Raw genomic sequence first — 17,263 nt, 5'->3', positions numbered from 1 at the left:
CTTCAGCCCTCTCTGGCTCCTGTCAACTCTCTCGCTCAGACACCCAGCGGAATCTCCCTCTGCTACTCTCAGCCTTCAGCACTCTATGGCTGGGAAGTTTGTAGCTAAATCCTTGAAAGCCTCCTGCTTTCATCAGCTTATCTGGTTCAACTGCTCAACAAGGGAAATCTCGCTGCTCTCTTCTTCAAGAGCATCCCCTCCCTGAAGCTTTCAGCTCTTCCTCTGAGCTCTCTTTATTCACAGGTCTCTGGACTTTCTCCCTTTCTAAACTTGGGTTCTGAATGCTCTCCCTCTCTAAGCTCTCTCTGGACTCTGGGTTCTGAACTCCCCTCTCAGGCTTCTGTACTCATATTTCTAACTCCCTAGGGCAGCCCCACCCTCCTTATTACACCAAACTAGGGTGGCACCTGGACTGGAACAGGATTGCTGAGCCCAGTTTCATTCTAAGGGGTGAGCTACCCTGTTACACTGTCATTAACCACAAGGACAGGTTTTAATTTACATCCTTCAGAATCCTTTCCCCTCTTTGGACTGCTGAAGACATTCCAGAATGTATCATTCGGTGACTCCAATGGACAGTTATTTTCAATGATGTCTCAAAGATGGAATCTCAAATGTTTTCAGGTAACCAGGTATCACCAGAAAAATTTTCAAGAGATGATTTAAGTGTCAGTTAAAACATATTTCATCCTTTAGTGGCCCTTACAGCCTGGTTAGGAACAAAGATAAACCAAATAACAACAAACAAAGATGAAGAAAGTAAATGTGTGCCCAGTCATCATTGTCTAGTCCTGCAAAGAGCAGTAGGGCTGCCTGAAACCCCAGCTGATGGCAAAGGTTCTTTGGGCCCAGTCTCTAATTCCGGTGCTATGCAGCCAGCACAACTTTGGAAATCCATTTGCCAAAGTTGCACTATACCCAGTTTAATTGGCATCCAAGGGTACGTCTACACTACAGGATTATTCCGATTTTACATAAACCAGTTTTGTAAAACAGATTGTATAAAGTCGAGCGCACGCGGCCTCACTAAGCACATTAATTCGGCGGTGTGCATCCATGTACCGAGGCTAGTGTCGATTTCCGGAGCGTTGCACTGTGGGTAGCTATCCCGTAGCTATCCCATAGTTCCTGCAGTCTCCCCCACCCACTGGAATTCTGGGTTGAGATCCCATTGCATGATGGTGCAAAAACAGTGTCGCGGGTGATTCTGGGTAAATGTCATCACTCAATCCTTCCTCCGTGAAAGCAACGGCAGATAATCATTTCGCGCCCCTTTTTCCTGGATTGCCCTGGCAGACGCCATAGCATGGCAACCATGGAGCCTGTTTTGCCTTTTGTCACTGTCACCATATGTGTACTGGATGCCGCTGACAGAGGCGGTACTGCAGTGCTACACAGCAGTATTCATTTGCCATTGCAAGGTAGCAGAGATGGTTACCAGTCGTTCTGTACCGTCTGCTGTGCCATTGTAAATTGGCGATGAGATGACGGTTATCAGTCGTTCTGTACCATCTGCTGCTGTCATGGTTGCTCCTGGCTGGTCTTAGCTGAGGTCGGCCAGGGGCACAAAGACAAAAATGGGAATGACTCCCCAAGTCAATCCCTCCTTTATGGTTTATCTAAAAATAGAGTCAGTCCTGCCTAGAATATGGGGCAAGTGTACTAGAGAACCAGTGTATCAGAGAACCAGAGAGCACAGCCGCTCCATGTCAGATCCCGCAGAACTGATGAGCTGCATGCCATTCACGGGGGGTGCCCCTGCAACAACCCCACCCGTTGGCAACAATCTCACCCGTTGATTCCTCTCCCCCAACCCACCTTTCTTGGGCTTACCGTGGCAGTGGTCCCTCCATTTGTGTTGTGAAAGGTAATAAAGATGCAGGAATATAAGAAACACTGACTTTTTAGCAGAATAAAATAGGAGGAGGCAGCCCTCAGCTGCCATGATAGTCCAGGCGCAAGGACATAAAAACGGTGGCGGGCGAGAGGAGCCCAGGCATCCTGCTGTTCATTGAGTAGTCAGGCATACAGAATCTTTTCCTTTAGACAGTGAAAGGGAGGGAGGGGCTGATGGAAGCTCCAGCCCCAGTTGCGTATGATAGGACGACGGTACCAGCCCGTTTTCTGTACCAAACTCCGGGAAATAACGGGAGTCATTCCTATTTTTACCCAGGGCATTTCCCCAGGGTCGACCCTCACCTCGAGGCCAAGCCCAGTAACACTCAAAGGATTGATGACGAGCGACGGCTCTATCCAGTCCTTTTACCTAGTACCGTCTTGCCACCGGGAGGAGAGGGGAGAGGATTTGCCGCTATATCATTTGCCGCAGCAGCGCATCTACCAGCATATGCAGTAGACACTAGGGTGACATATTAAAAAAGTCACGAACTTTTATTCCCTTTCTCGGGGGAGAAGGGGGGTAATTGACGACATGATTACCCTTTTGCGCAATACCCCGGAAAATGTGTTTGACCCTTTTTTAAAAAAAAACCAGGGGGGGGGGGGGGGGCAACTTGGGAAAGCTCAGAGCAAGAATGGCAAATTGCTTTTCGGAGAGACTGTGAGGTAGCTGGAGTCCTCAGTACCCACTCCCCTCCCTCTTCCATGAGCTTACCTTTTGATTCTTTGCTTCCTTTATGCTGTCACACAGCACTTGTTGCTGTGGCCTCTGCTATCATAGCCTTAGGAGATTTTTTAAATGCTTTGCCATTTTCGTCTTCCTGTACGGAGCTGTGATAGAACAGATTTGTCTCCCCATACCAGCGATTTAGAATGCCAGCATCTCCTGTACGGTCCATGCTGAGCTCTATTTTTGGATTTGGACTGGCATGGCCACCCGTGCTGATCAGAGCTCCACACTGAGCAAACAGGAAATGTAATTCAAAAGTTCGTGGGGCTTTTCCTGTTTACCTGGCCACTGCATCCGAGTTTGGATTGCTGTCCAGAGCGGTCACAATGGTGCACTGTGGGATACCGCCCGGAGGCCAATACCGTCGATTTGCGGCCACACTAACCCTAATCCGATATGCTAATACCGATTTCAGTGCTACTCCTCTCATCGAGGAGGAGTACAGAAACCGATTTAAAGAACCTTTTATAGCGATATAAAGGGCCTCATTGTGTGGACGGATGCAGCGTTAAATCTGCTAAAATCAGTTTAAATGCGTAGTGTAGACCAAGCCCAAGTTTCTGCTCCCAACTTAAAAGGTCATACTTATCCCATAAGTGAGACTATGAATAAGCAACTTTGAAAAAGAACAGTATATACAAGAAACACAACTGTACTCCTCCATACTGTGGCCCTGATTTAGCAAAGAATTTATGCACAAACTTAAGTGCTCTGCTGAATCAGGGCCTATACAGAGCCACACAGAGTCATTTATGGCACTAATGTTCAAACAGGCAAGAAACCCAAAGCATTCAAGAAGGCAACACAGTATCCATTATTTACTTACAAAGAAAAACATGTAACATTAGGGAAAACATTAAAGTCACTATGGAGATGTTTTCTTTCAGTTAAAAGTCTCAGCCTACTGCTGTATAATACGTAAATATTTATGCGTGATCAATTACCTGCCATGAAGCTCTTACTGCTGAACAATGCTTTCCTTTACAAGATTTCAAATACACCAATTTGCATTTCTTTTATACCACATCTTATATGCAAATATAACAGTACTCTGCCAGGATGGTGTAACATGATACAGACTTCTGCTCAAAGAAACTGCTGCATATTTATGAGAAGGTGGATATAGCTATGTACTTTGTATGCGGTTGCTAAAGGCAAAACAGATGAATCATTTATTCATTAAATCCCAAGAGTATATAGTAGTATTGCACTGATTACATGTTTATCTACTAGACTAATGGCTTGTAAAGTTAGCTTGCTTGGCTAACCCTCTCAGATAACTCACTTATAGAGCTGGTCAGGAATTTTCTGACAAAATAACCTTGAAAAAGGCCAATTTGTCACAACTGAACTTTTCCCACAGAAACATAACTGTTTCAATGAAATTTTCATCAGAAAGTTTCTCAGGTCCAGGATGGAATTTGTCATCAGACAGACAGACCTGATCCATAATATCCAGTGACTATGGCACTCACCTGGGACGTGGGAAACCCAGGTTCAAGTCTTGCCTGCTTGAACCTCAGTCCCCACATCCCAGGTAAGTCTCTAATCACTGGGATATTGCAGGGCAGTCTCTGCAAAAAAAAAAAAAAAAAATTGTAAGATCTCACTTTTGTTCTGATGTGGAATGAAAAATTCCAGAACCTCTAAATTTTTTACAAAATGGAATTGTTGCTTTCTGGCCATCCTGACATATGTATGTTCTTCTCACTTGGAACCCCTCAGTATGTCCACAAATATTTGCAAATCTAAAACAGCCATGCCAATCTGTAGCTACAGTTAATGCTGATAGGTAGAGAGTTACCATATTTCAGGTTCCCCAAAACAGAACACTGCCTGAAATGGGAGGAGTTGAGGGGGCAGGGGACATTGGAGGGGGTACAACTGGAGGGGTATCTGTAGCAGTGGTACTCACTAGAAGTAGGGGGCAGTGTCACGCCCATCACTGTGACAGGGCAGCTGGCACAAGCCCAGGACATAGCAACACCCTCAGTCAGCACCTCCCTGGGGGACCCAATCCCTGGGGCTGAGAGCAGGGGGCCTGAGTGGGTGGGATCTAACAGTTGTGGGTTGCAGGGGAATGGATCTATAATTGCAGTTGCAGGGGAGGTACCTATCGGAAGTGGACCAATTGGGGCTCTTTTTGAGCTGTAGCTTGTCTGCTCTGCAAAAACCTTGGACATTTCCTGTTGTTTTTAAAATCCCTTCCAGATAGAGGCTCAAAAAAGAGGCTTTGTCTGGAAAAACCCAGATGTATGGTAACTCTAGATGGGCGTCAGTCATTTATCATTCATCAACATGAAGAAGTATAGCTCTATTTGGTCTAATATAGTAATTAACATGATGCGTGCGACAAGCTTATATTTCTCAATTTATATGTTGCATGATTAATGCTTAACAATTTTTCAGGTTTAATTCGTTTAGCAATAATCCTGCTAACAGAGCACAGTCCAAATCATTAAGACATGCACTGAGAAGCTCTGCAGGGGCTGGGTTGAAACAAAACATCCTCTCAGGCAATGGAGCAGGCTGCAGAGCTGCTTGACAATCCCTAGTGAATCCCTGAGGCAGCTGTAGCTCCCTGTTATCTGGTGCATTCTGCCACCAGACAGTGCATGCAGCAGCACTTCCATGCCTGGCTCCTAACTCAGTTCCCCAAACTCACCTTAGCAACAGGGGCATATAGCAACTGTGTAGGGCCCTGAAATCCTTCCTCATCTTGTTCAGCAGAACCACATCAATTCCACTCTTTCTAAGAACCTATATGACTATCTGGAAAGTTGGAGACAAAATCAGCCCTATAGGGAGGGAGATACTAGAAAAAATTGCACTGGTGTTGACTACATTCATTGAAATCTACTGTAGCCCACACTTGCTTAGTTCCTCAAAAGCTCAGGTGAGCTGAGCAACACCAGTGGAAATATCTACTGTACAAAGGGTCCTTTGTACATGTTGGAATGTTGTCAGCCCAGACTAAGTTCCTAAGACAATATTTTGGCAGAGATGAGTAATAAAGTAAAAAAGGTATTGCCACTATTATGGAGAGGCACTAGTTACTCCATAGCTAAGGATGCATTGATAATTGCACTTAAAGGAGGTATAAAAACACCTCCTTCTTTGACACTGCCCACACTACCTCCATAACTGTATTCCTCAAAGGCATCCTCACCAACTCTATACGTCATGGACTGGACAGAAAAAGGTTGAGCAAGGTGGTAACAGAGTTAGAGGAGTTCCTACTGGAGGGGGAACAGATGGAGACAAGCCTCTCATATGCTTCTTTCCCTATTTCACAGTAATTTTCCACTACCACCCCCCATTTTTCCCTGATTCCAACGAAAAAAACACCTAATACCACTCCACTATTTAAAGGAAAAAACAAAAGAATATTTTCACCCAAAACTCTCAAGTTAGAATCAAGGATGTTCAAGTGGATTTCCTATCAACACAGTCACCAGAAAAAAAGGGAAATCATTAGTTAAGGCATATTCACAACCACCCCAACTTCATCCCCTCATCTCTTACCACCCTCATCCCCCAACCCTTAATTCCATCTCTCAGCTTTGGCTCTGTATCTTTCTCTGATGCAAACAACATATTATGGGCTTTACCGCTACATTTGTGTCTTTTCAGCATATATTTCTATCTAGCTCTATTCAAGGATCAAGATTTTGCATTTTGATCTGACTGAGAAACCGGATGCATGCATTGTAGATGATTGTATGTTGGAACAGAAAGGAGTTTGTTGCAGAGCTCAGGAATCCATGAGTACACCTGATTATCATTGTGTTCGGCTTCTATAAGATGTGAATTTAAGATTGGCATAATGCTAGTGACTGCTGGGCACCGGCCAAGAAATATATCCATTACAACATATATATGCTATTCATATCTGCCTACCATATCTCTATCCCCCTAGTGAATACAAAAGTATTGCCATGTAATCTGAACTTCCTACTTAGTAGACAGAAACCAAATATTTACTTTGTCAAGGGACAGTACTTAAATAGCAAATATTTTGCCACTATATTATACTTACTATTGAATTAAAGGGTTAGTAATTAAAATTCAATTAAATTGTAAAGTAGGGTCCAGTCCCAGGTGATTGCTTATCCTCAATTCCCATTGAATATAATGGAAATTGTGAATGCAAGTACCATTGTCAATTTGCAAGTTCAGACCATTTAATGAGCTAGCTTAAATGATTTTATGCCTTAAGTAAGCTTAGGTATGTCCCTGCCTGCAGTATATGGGATCTTGGGGAGCAATTACCACACAGGTGGGGTGCAAAATAAACTTTATTAAGAAAATGCAAAAAACAGGGAAAATTTAATGGTGAGGGGTATGGGGTTTGTTAAGGTAGACAATTGGGGAGGGGTTATCTTTTTAGTAAATAGTTTATAGGGGTTTTCAATAGTGGGTACCACACGGCTGGGTTACAATAAGTTGGTAACCACTTTAACACTGAATATAACTTGTACACGGTAGCTTAACAATTTCTTATGTAAAGGGTTGCGTTACAGGCGATATTAACCAACTTAACAGTTATGGGGGAAAATGTTTAAGATATTAGACACTCTAGGTAAAGTGTTTGTCACAGTGGTATAACGTAAATGTGTGAGTTGTGTTAGAGAGAAAAGGGTAACCAATGGGTTTTATGTTAGACTTTGTATCATTTAAGTTTGGGAGGCGTTAGAGTGTGCGTGAACACGTGGGGAAGGGGATAAAAAGAGAGAGAGAGCGAGAGAGAGAGAAGGCAGTGGTAGAATGGGTTGGGGGTGGGGGAAGAGGGCAGGCGCGCAGAGGGTGTTTTAAACTCAGGGAGCACAGAGAGAGACAGGCTTGCAGTTTTTAAACATGATGGGGCTCGTGGAGAGGAACAGGCAGGGTGAGACAGACCTACCACATTTACAGAACACAGCAAATCTTATTCTATGATCTACTTACCAGACTACACAGTACCCACAATTGCAACATTTTTTTAACCTAAACTTACAGAGCATCCTACAAACAATTCTCTAACTACTTAACACCAGCTTGCGCAAAATGAAATTACACTTATCTAGGGGACTAAGACCTGATTCTAATATGGTCCACCTTGATGCTATGGGGAAGTTACAGAGGGCAGAGATGTATGTGCCCGGATCCAGCTCCCAAGGAAGCCCAAAGGGATGGTGGCATGCAGCAGTGGATTTACAGCTGAAGCAGAGACCCCGAGGCCAAAGGCCCACAGAGCAGACTTAGCAGCGATGGCACAAATATTTATCGTTTAGCGGCAAAGATGCCGCGGGAGTTTAAGGAGAAGGTTATTTAAGCATAGACAAGATTTAGCTTATCTGAGTTCTGTGTGCTTGGGGAAACAGAAGTCCGCAAGCATAAATAATAAAATAAAGTATAGAGAAGTTTCACAGAGGAGATTTCTTACCAGCCGCCAAGGTAGCAGCGGAAAGGCAGAAGCAGCAAGAACATCGAAGGCATAGGTACGAGGTGCTCGTAATCGGAGATCTCTCAGGCCAGGCATATCGTTCTTAACGTGGGAGGGAGAGCGTGAGAAGAGGGCACCCAGACAGATACCCTAGCTGATTTCAGACAATGTGGCACGCCAGATGGGACCTTAACTCCGGGGTCTGGATACAGAAAAAATGTCTGGTTCTTTTACAAAGGGAAACTTAGGCAGTTTCCCTCGAGATACTTTTGATTGGCTCCTCTTAGTATACAGGGGAGGAAGAGGGAGCGCAGGAGAAACCTGCAGTGAGCACAGAGACATATGCCTGAGAGGTCCCGTGCAAGTAGGGTGACATCAAAAACAGATGAAGGCCTATGACATCATAGCCAGGATCTATGAAACCACATAGGTTGCAAGCTCTGGACTTGCTACCTACACCAAGCCGGTTGACAGGTGATAAAACAGGACTAACCCTTTGAACAGGGCAGTGGTCCCACTTAGCACAAGTGGCCATCCCTTTGAGAAGGGCAATGGCTCTTGGTAAACAACTTAAGGGGCCCTCCCTTTGAGAAGGGCAGTGGCCCTGGTAAACAACTTAACAGCCAGGGAGGGGCGACCACAGGAGGAGAACAAAACGGAGTATGGGGACAGCTGTAAGAAACAAAATGGAATAGGGGGATAGCTATAACAGACAAGGTACTCTCAGTACAGCTCTGGCTGAGTTTCCCCTTGTGTTCAGATACCAGGATGCTGTATTAGACCCAAACTCTGAATCCTGTGTGCAAAAAGCTTATGGTCTGATAAGTGTCTATACAATATCTCAAAGTCCAGCCTATCTGGCACACTCTCAAGGTACAGACCCCCTATTTAGTACTTATACACCACTAATATACAACCCTTTCTAGAGATGTGGGATCCATGGTCCAGCTCCCCTAGGCCCCAAGATCAGTTTAACTGCATGGGGATCATGTGACAATTATATCAATCATCACAGAGACTTTGCAAAAAGGCACTTATAAATCACACACACTTTACTCATATACATATCACAAGAGTTACAGATCTAGGCAAAAACAAACACTTGCATGCAAAGCCTTTGATATCCTCACCACTTAGAGTATTTTGTGGAGCCTTTCCAGATCCCAGGATGCTGCTTCTCCCCACTCCTTCTGCTCAGTCTTGCTGTTGCAGGGTGATTAGTTACTTAGCTCCAACCCCATCACAATTCTCCTGGATTGCTGCCAGCCTACTGTTCTAGATTGGACCTATCAGAATAGAGGATCCTCAAGTTTGATGACTTCCCTCATTGTTGGTCCCACTGCTAGGTGTAGGGATTTCTTTTAACACCTCCTGAGATTCCCAGCCCAAGATGGAGGCTACAGTACAAAAGTGAAGAGTATAATTTAGAATAAAAATGGCGTTCACACTACAGAATGGATTTTTCAGATTGCTATAGACATATATAGACATATACTAATCGGTCACGAGTGTAGTAGAACAATTTGCACGATATCATGAGACACTGAAGGTCTGTGGTTTAGATAGATAGTCATCTCTTGAGAATCATGGGGCTTCCTAAAGCATTCACTGGAGTGCAGCCTAAAGACAGAAGTCTCTCTCTCTACATACAGCAAGGGAAAACCCTTAGTAAATACCACTGGTATTACATATACAGTACTACATGCTTTCCAAGTTTGTTAGATTTACAGATGAAACTGTTGTGCACATTTCTCCAGCTGTGCTCCTTTAGCAGATTATGACACACAGCAATCGGCCTGAGAGCAGCTGTTAGTTCACATGTAGTTTTACTTGCATGAGTGTGAAATAGCAGCTGGCTACATGAATAAAACATGCTTCCTCTTTGCCCTACCCTGGCAGTAACATTCATCTAGTTGATTCAGTTCTATGAGAGAGCAGGGCCAGTGCAACCATTTAGGCAAACTAGGCGGCCGCCTAAAAGCCCCCTCAGGCGAGGAGGTGGAGGTGAGCTGGGTGGGGGGGCGCGTGGAGAGGGTTGCCTGCAATAACGGGGGAGGGGCGCACAGCGGAACCACTCCCTGCCCCAGCTTACCTCCACTCTGCCTCCTCCGATGAGCACACAATCCAGATCTAAGTCTCCTCCAATCAGCGCTGCAAGCCTGGGTGGGGAGGAGAATTAGAGCAGCGCCGACGTGCTCAGTGGAGGAGGTGGAGCTGAGGTGAGCTGGGGCGGGTTACTCAGGCAGGGTTAGTTTCCGCAGGAGGTCTCTCCTGGCAGAGTTAGCTGCCGGGGGAGGGGGGGGGAAGGGGGGAAGTCTCCCCAGGCAGGGTTAGTTGCCATGGGGGGACGGGGGGGAGAGGTGTTAGCTGTTGCAGTGGTGGGGTTAGCTGCTGCAGGGGGGCTTCCCGGGTGGGGAGCTGAGTTAGCTGCCGTGGGGTGGGGGGGTTAGCTGGGGGAGTGCAAGGTGGAAGTTTCACCTAGGGCGCGAAACTTCCTTGCACCGGCCCTGTGAGAGAGAGAGTTTGGTTCTGGTTTTTAAATAAGTTTCCTGCTAATTCATTTCACGTTCTAAGAATAACTTTTCATCAGAGATATTTTAAGGTGCTCAAGAATCCTTTGCATTAATAAGAATCCATATTCTCATTTTGGAATGTCTGAGAATTGACCATTCTAATCTGATTCAACTGTAAGTATCAGTACCTCAGTAAACAAGAGACAGTTTTTATATTGAAATAGTTATATATTTATAAACAAAGGTTTATAAGCATGGTCTAGATTGTGTTTGCAAATCCCTCATCTATCATGCAATTAGCCAAGTAAGTCCACACCTACCTGTTTTCCAGGCTTGTATGCAGATGTTTAGAAATATGGAATTTGAAAACAAAAGGCAGTAGCTACGAGACACTTGGAAAATTTCAGAAAGTAGCTGTTCAATTCTTTTAATCAGACCATCTTAGGGTGTCTCAAGTTGGGTCCCAAAAATGGAGGAACCCCAGATCACTGGTCAATCGTGAACATCTGAAAATTTGACTTCAGCCTGCCTCTTCCTAGTAGGGGAGTTTGCAGTATGACTATGCCAGTCTGCAGGGCTGTCAACCTCATTTGTAACCCTCAAAGCCTTGGGACTTCTTGTCACCCTCCTCCTGGCACTGGCCATCCATTGGTCCAAAAGGAGGAAGATGGACAGGAGTTCTCTGTGACTAGATGGCCTTTTTCTGTTCCATTTTCTTTGATGTGAGCATGGATGAGTTCCTTTGGGGCATCCATTAACTTCTTGTAATTCTCAGGGCATCATTCAGATTCACTGTCTCTCCTTGTGGTTCCCTCATTTTGAGCTGTGACCTGCACCTCTTTCCCTATTTTTTTTTCATTCTTTGGCCCCCATAATCATTTCACTCTCTGGCCCCTCCCTCATCTGCTGAGGTAGCCCCTCTACACCTTTGGTGGCTTCTGCCCACCATCCCAGGATATATATAGGCTGGTACTTTTCTTTACTAGTATTTGGAATTTTTCATTTTTGTCAGTATTTAAATGGGGGTTATTAAACAGATATTATGCCACACACACCCACTTCTCAGTGATACTTGTTGAGAATAAACTGGACTATCTCATCTCTTCTAGGACCATGCTAGCGCTTATTTTGCCAGTTTGAGAACTGTGTTATTCATTTTTTTAACAATATGGAATATTGTTGGATCTTTATGTGTGTTATAGTAAAAATGAAGTGGGAAAGCTTAAAAGCTGACTTATCTTGCACCATCAGTAATTCCGCCTTTAAATGTACTGGGGGAAGAGGGGAAGGAAATGGTGTATTTTACACCTGACAGACATTTTGAGAAATACCCAGCAGCACTGAACATGAAAAAAGTCACTATTAGTTTGAAAATGCTCCAACAAACCTGCAACCAAATAGAAAGATCAGCAACTCTTCTTCTTAATATGAAATAATTCATGGGTATTATTTGATTTCTTTAAAATCTCCATTCTGCCTCAGTCTACAATCATGGTATAGTTGACGAGATTATATTTCTTTACCATCGATAGGCCCATATCAGTCTTTGAAAGGATTCCAGATAGTTTCCACAGATACCACGTATTAGCTTTTGCCACCTCTCTACCATAGCTAAACTTTAAGACCAATTCCAAAGGGGCTCATTGATAAAGTTAACAAGACAGGGAATCAGTTTGATTTCTAGAGGCTACATCTTGCCACTCTTACAACAAGCTACTGCTTTTCCCAATGGAAAGCAATGGGACTGCTCAACCAGAATAAGGGTGGCAGATTTGGGCCTGTGTTTAGGGTCCAGGAGTATGGACATACACTGACAAAGACACAAAATCATGCTATTGCATTTAATTTTGATCTCATTCTCCTTTTAAAGTCACAGGCTATAAAACACACACTCAGCTGTAGGGCTGTTAGCCGCTGGAGTTCTCATCTTTTCCCACACCCTCTCTTCTTCTCCCCTACAGATTTTTGAACTGATGTTAAAGAGGCCTTAGCAAAATACCCTTGAAAATCTGTTATACAGTTAGGATTAGATAACAGAATTAACTTATTCCCCTCTTGGCTAACATGCAACTTGATCTCTGATTTCTTGTTGTTCCCCTTCCCTTCCCCCCAAGCTAAGAATGGCCCCCCCCTCCCAAAATTAACACAATATATAAAAAATAATGTAAAAACCAAACAGTCTCCAAATAAACCAGCTGCATTCAGTTAGTATGAGCCTCATCTGTCCCTGTCTGCTACTAGTGCAGCATTTGGTGGTCAGGTCACATAACTGCAGCTGAATCTATTTCCACTGATATAATACCACCACAGATTTTACAGCCTGTTGCAACTATCAAAATTACATCTGTACAGCAAAATTAACAATGAAGATCCCACTGATATTTTTGTTTGTAGGCTGAAGTTAGTACTTAAATAAATAGGGAAATAATACTCTATTATAAAAGAATAAAGCATCAAGGCAAACATGGCTAAAACACCCTGCAGATATTATTCATAGACATGGAAGCAGGCAATATGTTGGTGCACGTTCTGTATTAGTGATGGATACATTAAGGTGTTTTGAATTACTGGGAAAAGGTAAAGATACCAAGTCAAAAGAGAACCAGCTCAGTGTATGAGAGTACATGATATAATTGTGATACTGAGACAAAGATAGAATCAGAGAAGAATAGGGGGGAGAGGTAAGGTTCAGGTTACTGAGGAAGAAGGCATGACAAACCCCCAAACCCAATATTTTTCGTATCCTTATCCTTATTTATGATTCTCCCTCCCATACTGTGGAAAGCCACCTACAGTGCATTGAAGCAGAATAAAATGTTTATAACTATTGCTTTTGGTTTTCACTGAGGTTTTCCTATTCATTTCTTATTGGTACTTAGAAAAAAAAAAAGCTGTTAAAAGTGACCAAAAATTTATGTCAACAAAATTCCCTGAAAATTTAGGATTCAATATACAAATGTCCTCACAAACCAGACTAAAAATTCACATTCAAAATGGAGCATCATCTGGGCTAGAAACTCAAGTCCCATCTGTCTCCTTTAAGGGAAGTATGTAGATTTTAATTCCTGGATTCTGGTGACTTTGGCCAGGGGTGAGATCCTACAGTAGAAGCTGGGCTTGACTTTGAATCTCCTGCAGCTCAAAATGGCAGAAATCTTGCAGAACGATCTTATCTGATTAATTTTCTGCTATTTAGGGCTGAAATCTCTCCAAAAACAGATCAAGAGATTTTGGTGCTATGGTGGTTCAATTTAGAACACTGAATCTGAACCTAATCTAAATATTAACACCATCTCCCAGCCATATCTCCATTTCAAGCTTAGATACTTTAGCTTCTTTGGTCCCACAACATCTAATCAATCATACTTAGATCTATGGCTCCCACTAAGATATACTATACCATGATAGTTGTGTTGTCTAATCAATAAAATAGTGCATACAAAAACACACACATTACCTAAGCAACATTCCCTCAATATCAGCAATGTGTCAAATGTTCCCAAACAGCCAGACTAAGAGGACGTTCAACACAACGTTAGAGGTAAGTAGATATCTTTTATTTTTGGTTTGCAGGCCAAACCAGAAAATCTTTAAAAAATAAATTGTTTCATCTCAGTCTGAAGCAGAATTGTTTTTAGGCTTTTCTCTCTGAAACAAAACAAAATAAAATTAGTTCTGGGCTGAACACAACATTTTGTTTGACTTGAAACAGAGGGTTTTCTCTTTTGCTTTCCAGTGTTTATTTACCCTTGTTTTTGTATTTTTAAAAAAAGTTTGATACACTTAAAAACGAAATATTTTGAAATGAGAAGTTTAAAAAAATTCAAAAAGTCAAAATATTTCATTTAAATTTTGGCCAAAAGCATTTGCCATATTAGTCCAAAATTCACAAAGAGTTTTGGTCAAGCTGAAACTATAGTTTTCGATGAATAAATCATTCATACAAAACGTTTTGGCCATCTCAATGCAACATTAGTTTTTCCTTTTTTAGTTCCCAAGCTATACAGTTTTGCTCAGATCTCCAGCTCCTGCTATAGTATACCATATATACTTGTTCATTAGCCCGTTTGTTTATAAGCCGACACCCCCCACACCCCCAAAATGGATAGGTAAAAACAGCAAAAACGGTATGACCCTTTCATAAGCCAACCCTTTATTTCAGGGGTTGGAAAACTTTAGCTCCCAGCTCACCAGGGTAAGCTGCTGGCGGGTCGGGATGTTTTGTTTACTTGGAGCATCTGCAGGCATGGAGCCCCTCAGCAACCTGTGACTGTGGTTCACCGTTCCCAGCCAATGGGAACTGCAAGAAGTGATGTGTCAGTTCCTGCAGCTCCCATTGGCTGGGAACGGCAAACCGTGGCCACAGGGAGCTGAGGGGCTCCATGCCTGCAGACGCTCCAAGTAAACAAACCACAATGTATTAGATCGGGAATCAACAACCTTTGGCATGCGGCCTGCCAGGGTAAGCACCCTGGTAGGCCAAACCAGTTTGTTTACCTGTCACATACACAGGTTCGGCCAATCGCGGCTCCCACTGGCCACAGTTTGCCGCTCCAGGCCAGTGGCGGTGGCGGGAAGCGGCACGGGCCGAGGGATGTGCTGGCCACCGCTTCCCATCATCCCCATTGGCCTAGAGTGGCGAATCGCGGCAGGTGGGAACCGCGATCAGCTGAACCTGTGAACACGGCAGGTAAACAAACTGACCTGGCCCGCCAGGGTGCTTACCCTGGCAGGCCACAAGTTCCCAATTCCTGTACTAGATATTCAATTCAATTATTCCATAGAGTTTAAAATCATCAAATATTGGTATAGACCGGTTTATACGCCGACTCCCGTTCTTTGATGTGTCACTTTTTTACCAAAAATATTCAGCTTATGAACGAGTGTATACAGTAATCACCCTTTCCTCCGCAACAGCCGCTATGCCAGTGATGTCACATCCATTACTCTTCCCAGAGCTTCCAGACTGGCCAAGTTAATCTCTGTAAATATCTGGTACAGATAAGACAAAGGATAGGACAAATGCAGCCTTTGGCTACCTTTGCAGCTTTTCAGACCAGGAATGCTCTAATGCTGCTCATTCTTATGCCTTCTGCCAAAAACCCACAAGAAACAACTCAGGATCAACTAAAGGGAAGGGGACATTGTTGCGAGAGGCCAGCAGAGGGACAGAGCAGAAGCCTTACACCACTGGAGAATTTCCACATTGGCTGAGTCTGACAAGTATTGTACACATCTGCATTGCTGGCACAAAAAAGTTGCAGCATGTCCATGGATCTGGCCTATCATTTTATATTCTATTAAGTATAAGAAAGCATAAAACTACCTGACCTACTGTTAATGAGCTCCATGGCTCTATCAGGTTTCTGCTGCTCAGTACCTCCTTTATCACAATTTTTCTGAATGCACGACTTCACTTCACCCGCACACCCAGGAGTGAGAGATTTCCAGCCCACAGTTCAGCTTTGAATCCACAATACAACACTGAACCATGAATCCACTTTACATCAGACCACTCAAAGCTGCATTCCCCCTTGTCCTAGACTGACACTTCCGCCACAGTTTGACATTCTAATAAATTCCTAAGGAGATCACTGATAAAGTAATCAAGATATGACCCTAGTTGGATTTCTAGGAGCTAGATTCTGCCCATCTTACTCACAAAGAGTGGTACTTTTTCCTCATGGAAAGCAATGAGAGTACTCATGGGTCAGGGAATACTCAACTTGAGTAAGATAGCAGAATTTGATTTTGTGTTAGCGGCCAGGGTGTACATTTCACACACACACTTCACAGAAAAAAAATGTCTTGTACCCTCAATTTTCCGCCACACACATATGCTGGTTTTTTTTGGTTTTTTTATTTTGGTAAAACATCACAGAGCAACAACAGCACAAACTTGATAGTGTTATAAAATCCATTAAAAAGAACAGGAATATTGAATCTATTTCCCCATGTTAAGTGTCCTCACACCTTCTTGTCAACTGTCTAAAATGGGCCATCTTGATTATCACTACAAAAAGTTTTTTTTCTCCTGCTGATAATAGCAGTTGGTACAGTTGGTATGGCTACTTTCGCTTTTCCATGTCCTCTGTATGTATATATATTTTTTTACTATATGTTCCATTCTATGTATCTGATGAAGTGGGCTGTAGCCCATGAACGCTTATGCTCAAATAAATTTGTTAGTCTCTAAGGCACCACAAGTACTCCTGTTCTTTTTGCAGATACAGACTAACACGGCTGCTACTCTGAAACCTGAAATAAAATCCATTGTCTCTCCAACAGCTAATTTAATAAAGTTCTCAGAACTGTCCCCATTTGATAATTAAATGGTGTACGAAAAATTTAGCATTAATGTGGTGCTAAAATAATCCTGCATCTGCACAACGAACTGCTTGGGAATCAGCCAGATGTTATATTTTATTTAAATTTCCATGTTACAATGTTTTCAATGCCTCAATGTATTGTTTCTTCTTTTCCAATGGCTCTCTAATAACAAAAAAATTCTTAGAATCCCTCCCCGGTGATTCAAGCGTCATTTTTCAGTTTTGATTGTAGGTCTGAATCCTAGCCAGTTTGAAATTATTTATAAAGAATATCAGATATTAAACTGATAACATCAGATACTACGCTTGATCTTAGCTCACAGATACTAATAGGAAAATAAGACTAAACTACCTTTGACATTATCAG

At 43.1% G+C, this 17,263-nt stretch overlaps 1 protein-coding gene and 1 pseudogene across 1 annotated transcript in view; both read right to left on the bottom strand.

The window, feature by feature from the left end:
- The window catches only part of GRID2 (glutamate ionotropic receptor delta type subunit 2), a 1,102,380-nt gene that overhangs the window by 548,819 nt on the left and 536,298 nt on the right, over positions 1 to 17,263 (bottom strand). The window lies entirely within an intron of this gene.
- Positions 17,124 to 17,226, bottom strand: LOC116821278 (U2 spliceosomal RNA; annotated as a pseudogene).

This window comes from Chelonoidis abingdonii, chromosome 5 (genome assembly GCF_003597395.2).
Source record: "Chelonoidis abingdonii isolate Lonesome George chromosome 5, CheloAbing_2.0, whole genome shotgun sequence".
Classification (NCBI taxonomy): Eukaryota; Metazoa; Chordata; order Testudines; family Testudinidae; genus Chelonoidis; species Chelonoidis abingdonii.
The sequence above is the reverse complement of the archived record's forward strand: the minus strand, read 5'-3'. Positions and strand labels throughout refer to the sequence as shown.